The following is a 7,256-nucleotide window of genomic DNA, read 5'->3' as shown; positions in this document are numbered from 1 at the left end:
AGGAAAAAAACGAATTTCTTCTTCTTGTCTTAGGTATATAATTTGAAATTCAAATATATATAATAGAGTTTTGTATCTTTCTCTAGCTCCCGAAAAACCATTTTAGCTAAAAATTTATGTTGGGTCGGATTCGAACGAATTTTTCGATAATCTGGAAGAAACTCTTTATCTATTTATAGAAAATTAGAAGACAGGAACAAAAGACAAAGAAATGAAGAAAAATAATAAAGTTTATTATGATACATATCATTCTCATGTAGGAGATGAATAAGTCCATTTTTTAGTTCTACAGTTCTACATTCTTTGCGCTTATTATACCTACTCAGTTAGATTTAGATATATAGATACTTAGATCTATACTAAAAATTTTAAATTCTTCAAATTCTATTAATAATATATTATTTAATTTTTAATTAGTAATTAGAATTCAAATTCTTAATTTAATTATAATTATTACAAGATATCTTTATTTATATAATAACATAATAACATATACAAATAGTAAATCGAGGTACACTTTTATAATAAATTTGAACCTTCCATCTATTTTTGTGCCGTTAGTAGGCCTAGTCTTTACGGCAATTGCAATGGCTTCTTTATTTCTTCATGTTCAAAAAAATAAGATTGTTTAGATCCGCTGGGACCCAATCTCATCCATTTTTTTTGAAAACGTGGACTTGTATCATAACATAGATATCTATTTATTGGAATATAGTATAACATGTGATTTCCACCGAACATAAAGGAAAAAACTCTTATGCCTGCAGAAATATGATATATGGATATATCAATTCTAGCAATTTTTAAATAGATCAGGATCGCTGGATGACTGAAATGTAGTCGGTATATCTCTATGTATATCGATATGTATAGTGGGATCGTATTAAATAAAGAGTATGTTATTATTTTTGATTTAGCAAATTTGATAAATTACTCCTAAAAGCTGACATCAAACAAGTGCTAGTTCACCTCAAGCTAGTGCTAGTTGATGAGAGTTAGTTCGGAAACAAAAAAGTAAAGTCAAATTTCTCTAGGGTATTATCTAAATTCCAATAAAATGCAATCGGGTAAAGTATGACTTGGCGATCAAAATATATACGGATAGAACTTATAACGGGGTCTCGAAAAATAAGTAATTTCTGCTGGGCCTTTATCCTTTTTTAGGTTCATTAGGCTTCTTATTAGTTGGAAATTCCAGTTATCTTGGTAGAAATTTGATATCTTTTTTTCCGCCTCATCAAATCATTTTTTTCCACAAGGAATCGTGATGTCTTTCTACAGAATTGCGGGTCTCTTTATTAGCTCTTATTTGTGGTGCACAATTTCTTGGAATGTTGGTAGTGGTTATGATCGATTCGATAGAACTGAAGGAATAGTCTGTATTTTTCATTGGGGATTTCTGGGAAAAAATCGTGGCATATTCCTCCGATTCCTTATAAAATATATTCAGTCCGTTAGAGTAAAAATTAAAGAGGGTATTTATGCTCGTGTTCTTTATATGGACATCCGAGGCCAGGGGTCCATTCCCTTGACTCGTACTGATGAGAATTTGACTCCATGAGAAATTGAACAAAAGGCTGCTGAATTAGCCTATTTCTTGCGTGTACCAATTGAAGTATTTTGAGAAACTAAGATATCGGTATCAGGAAATAATATTCTGAATTTCTTCATTCGAAGTGAATTCTTAGGTTTTTTTTGGGGTTCTTTCTAGATTCAAAGACTAACCACAAAATCATAAAGAAAATAGATTCATTAGTCTGATACCTTGTATAAAACTCATGTGTGTAAGAAATATTCGATCGCATAGAGTGTACGAATGGGTTGATTAACAATTCACAAATGAAAAAATGGCAAAAAAGATAGCATTCACTCCTCTTTTCTATCTTGCATCTATAGTATTCTTTCCCTGGTGGATTTCTTTCTCGGTTAATAAATGTCTGAAATCTTGGATCACTAATTGGTGGAATATTGGGAAATCCGATTTTTTTTTTTGAATAATATTCAAGAAAAGAGTCTTCTAGAAAAAAATTATAGAATTAGAGGAACTCCTCTTCTTGGAAGAAATGATCAAGGAATACTCGGAAATACATCTCGAAGAGCTTGGGATAGGAATTCATAAAGAAACGATCCAATTAATCAAGATACAAAATGATAATTGTATCCATACGATTTTGCACTTCTCGACAAATATCATCTGTTTTATTATTCTAAGCGGGTATTCAATTTTGGGTAGTGAAAAACTTGTTATTCTTAACTCTTGGGCTCAGGAATTCCTATATAACTTAAGTGACACAGTAAAAGCTTTTTCTATTCTTTTATTAACTTATTTATGTATCGGATTCCATTTACCCCACGGTTGGGAATTAATTATTGGCTCTATCTATAAAGATTTTGGATTTGTTCATAATGATCAAATTATATTTGGTCTTCTTTCCACCTTTCCAGTCATTCTCGATACAATTTTTAAATATTGGATTTTCCGTTATTTAAATAGTCTATCTCCGTCACTTGTAGTTATTTATCATTGAATGAATGACTGATAAAGGATCCATTGATATTAATCTAATCCAATTAGAATGTTTGGTACTTTGTAGTTGTACATAAGCAAAGTATTGAAAATCGCATTTACTCTTTCTATTTCTAACCATCGGGGAGATTCATCCTATATTATTCCTAGATTATTCTTTATCTGCTTGCATTAAGGTGGGGGTTACTTCCTTGGGTGTTGGAGTGCTAATGGGGTAGAGGTTGTTCGATCTGTTTGATCAGTCTAACTGAGATTTGAGCAGCGTGGATGACTCTTGAGAATGGTTCTAGTGAATTCAAGATTTATACGTGGCAATTGAGAATGTTGAAGATTTTTATATGGCTAGAAGCTGAGAGCTACAATGGATGGTGTCGAGACTCATGGTATTTCTATATCATTTTGGATTCAACATTCAGTATCAAGAAGGTAAAAATGAACATCTTTAAATTCACAAAAGGTCTATTTTAGAGAGGGTATCTCGGTTGTGGTACTTTTGGGGTGCTTAAGAGAGCATTCAGCAACTTATGAGCCTTAGGGCGGTGTGGTTTTATGCTAGGGTCTCTTGTGGTGAGTCTTGGTTGAGGATTGTGGTATTATGGCGAGGAGAAGTATCAATTTGAAGGTAATTCAGAAGGGACTCGGAGAAATAGGACAGTTTAGTAGTAGGTTGGATCGGCATGGTAATGGATATGGTCGGTTCTTTGGGTTCTTATGATGCAGTGGGTTTCTACAGGTGTTTCATGGCAATGCTCTTGTGTTTTTTTGTGACCTGTGTGGCTTGGTTGAGTTAGAGAGATTTAGTTCTGATGGCTTGATTATGTGCAAATGGGTTTTGAAGAGATCTCAATAGTTTCTACCACGGTTCGAGGAGTATATTGTCTACTGGCGTGAGGAGCATGTGATGTATAGTGATTTTCACTGGATGAAATCAAATGGAATGTTCTTGGCTAATTGAGTGAGTAGTTTGTTGTGACTCAGAGTGGATTACGAAGTTCTCGTATTTTTCATATGATGGCATAGTATATGCGGTGTGTTGTGTGGGATTGAGATTTGCATGTGTAAGATCACAGTTCTGTTATGAAGGTGACTAGGTAGTGATATTACTATTTGGTATGGATTGATGAGAGTATACATTTCAGAAGGGGAGATGTGTTTTGATTTATGGATACTTCATTGATATTGCGGTGCTCTCCCAGTTGATCGACTATCGTCATTCAAATTTTGCTTTGTGGCCCAAAAGAATTATAGAAGTATTCTTCGCGGGATGATCGTGTATGAGGGATGTGTTAGACATTCAGGCGGTGGATTTGAGATTAGATATAGTGATTCGTGTGTTCTACGAATTTAGAGACTGGGAGTTCTCAGGAGCAGATTGTTTCGTGGTTGTGGATATTGAAAATGTGTCCAAAGCTAGTCAGAGGATAGTATGTGTTGTGATTCAGTCATTGTGGACTTTCGAAGGATTAATTAGCTATTGTGGGTGACGAGAGTTGATTTGGGATTCATTGGTAGGCCTGATATGGATGTGTGTTCTGCACCGAGTCGGATTGGTTGGCTCCATACTGTTATTGTTCAGGGATGTGCCATTCAGTTGTTGTTAAGCTTATTCGTGTTCTGAGATGATTTGTGAGTTACCCTTCTATGTTACGAAGAGTTGTGAATCGTTGGTTATATGCACACATGGTGCGGTTCTCTTTGGGCTTCATATTGGGATTTGAGCGAGATGAGTATTAGGGTATTGTATGATTGATTGTGTGTTGGCTATGTCCTTTCCGGGTGATGGTATTGTGTTATTTGCTCTCCGTGGTTATGGTAATACACTTTGGGTACTTGATGTCAAATTTTGTGTGGTTATTGATTTTTTGCAAGGCGGCTCGAGGAATATAAATTGGACCGGAGTTTGGACGGGGTCACGCATTGCAGCAATGTTATGCTGAGATATGATCCTTTTTGTGGGTTTCGTGTGTTTTGGTTCTACAATTTGTGCTAGGCTCATAGCACGGTGTTTTGATGGTACTTGTTAAGCTGGCGAGATAGTCCTCTCGTTTGAGGTATTTTCATGATTGAGTACATTTGGAAGGTTTCTATTTGGTGCACGGGTTGCACGGGTTGTGGCTTTAAGCTGTATTAACGTGCCATGCCACTAGAGTGATTATGTTAGATGGGATGAGGTCATCGTACCTAGAATGGGTGCTACTGGATCAGATTACGGTCTATTTGGAAGGATATTGATGCTGATCGGCTTAGAAATTTGCTATAGTTCCTATCAAAGGAGAGGGAGTTCCACAACTTGTTGGTATGACGAATGGTTGTGAGTTTCTACGTGTTTCTTTCATCATTGGCAGTATATGAAGGTGTTAGAACGAGGCTTTGTTTGATAAGAGGTTTATTACCGGTATTGGGTTGTTTTGAGCAGCTACTGTGATTAGAAGTTATCGCTATGAGTGTTTGAGTTATGTGGTATATCATGTGATTACATCTTGGGTTACGGATATGGTTTGATAAAGCTTATTCAGACTTATACAGTGTGTAGATGCGAGATTCTGATCTTATAGAAAATTCCGGATGTTGGAAATTGGGTTCTATGACTTATGGGCTAGGTTGGAATAAGAAATTAAAGTCATGTTGTGTTATCAGATCTACATGGGGGAGAATGTTATGACGTATTAGGACTTGTGTGCAAAATTTGAGTTCATTCCGGGTTGATTTGATATGTTTCGGCGTGAGTTTTTGGAAGTCGAAAGTTGTAAGTTTGATTTGAGGTGCGTTTCATCGTTTTGATATTGTTATGTATGTTTTGAGGCCTCGAGTAGGTCCGTATTATGATATGGAACTTGTTGGTATGTTTCGACGGTTTGGGTTGTGTTGCGCTCATTTTTCTTATGTTTGGACGTCGTTTCTTCAAGTATAAATGGTACCACATTGAACAAATGAGCTCCTATTTCTGTTTTGATTGAAGCATTATATCGGTATCATAATTACAGAGCCATAGCAAAAAAGAATCGACAAATTTGGACATCGTATGAGGATTTTATGGTCATTTCACTAAGAATTGGGTTGCCACACTTTTTAGATTAATTACGAAATTGTCACTGACTGCGTATTTTCAAATATTAATAACCAACACTATTTTCAAATATTGAAACCAACATATCTCCTTCAATATAAGGTCAAATAGAGTGATTCAAGAGCTTAAGTTGACTAGAATTTCACAAGGAATCCATTGGAGGACTCAAAAGTAAGTTTCAAGATCTTTTGGCACAAGAAACGAGGCAGAATAACATTAAAATGAGGGTTTTGTTGTCACGACCCAAGCTCTCCCTCCGTGAAATGTCGTGATAACACCTAGTCCCTACGACTAGGTAAGCCTAACAATTTGTAGAAAAAGGAAAATAAAATACGAAACTAGCTAAATACGAATAATATAACAGAGAAGTTTAAGAATGCCGCTCAGCATTTACAATTTCACCCTCTCAAACTGAACACAAGGCACTCCCAAAACCCAGAATCTCATGAAATCACAAGCTATGGAAAACTACATAGTGTTCTAACTCTAGAATGTCCAATCAAAAGTAAATACAGGAAGTCCAAAGCTAAAGGGAAGAATAGAGAGGGACTCCTGGATCTGCGGAAGCGGCATATATACCTCGAAGTCTTTGATAGCGATTGCCTCACTGATAGAACAATTGAGTCGCAGAACCTGGATCTGCACACGAAGAACATGTGCAGGAAAGGGCATGAGTACACCACAGCGGTACCCAGTATGTACCAAGCCTAACCTCGGTCGGTTAGTGACGAGGAAGGTCAGGGCCCCACTGGTTATACATATATAACAAGGTAAGCAGTATGAAATGAAGCAGTATGATTAAAGTACTAACAATCGATAAAGAATAAAGCACTGAAAGAATATAACTCAGTACATAGAAATAGCAACAGGGGGATCTACCAGGATATCGTCCCGAAGTCCTAATCATAAATGCGCAGGGGGATATACCGGAATACCCATCCGTATTCCCAAAGTAAAAATCCAGTACATGGGAATCTACCGGGCGCTGTCCCGTAGTCCCAAATATAAATATGCAGGGGAGATCTACCGAAATACCGATCTGTAGTCCCAAAGTAAATATCCAGTACAGGGGAATCTCCCGGGTGCTATCCCGTAGTCCAAAAATAAATGTGCAGGGGGATCTACCAGAATACCGATCCGTAGTCCCAAAGTAAACACACAATAGTCTCAAGAAGAAATCTACAGTTCTATTCAAGTTCATACCAAGAAAAGCAGAGATTTCGATTCTAAACATGCTGCACAGAATTCAAGTAGACAGTTTAAGCAGATAGTACAGTTAAGTCACTTAAGCATGCTTTCCTAAGCTAAACAGTAGGCTTTAAATACAAGTAGTGTTCAAAAAAAAGGGAAACATAGATATTTACTTTATGAAAATTGGTTTTTCAACAATTAGCACGTGTACGCACTCGTCACCTCACGTACACGGCACTCATATAACAACAATACAAAAATCCTAAAGGGAGGTCCCCCACACAAGGTTAGGCAAGCCACTTACCTCGAACCAGCTCAATCAACTTGATATCACGTTCTTGCCACGAGTACCCGACTCCAAATGGTGCAAATCTATTCAATTTAATTGCAAAATGTAAATATAACTTCAAGTAGCTAATTCAACTATTAAATTCGAAGCTAACACATGAAATTAGGAAAATCCCCCAAAAA

This window comes from Nicotiana attenuata, chromosome 12 (assembly GCF_001879085.1).
Source record: "Nicotiana attenuata strain UT chromosome 12, NIATTr2, whole genome shotgun sequence".
Classification (NCBI taxonomy): domain Eukaryota; kingdom Viridiplantae; phylum Streptophyta; class Magnoliopsida; order Solanales; family Solanaceae; genus Nicotiana; species Nicotiana attenuata.
The sequence above is the reverse complement of the archived record's forward strand: the minus strand, read 5'-3'. Positions refer to the sequence as shown.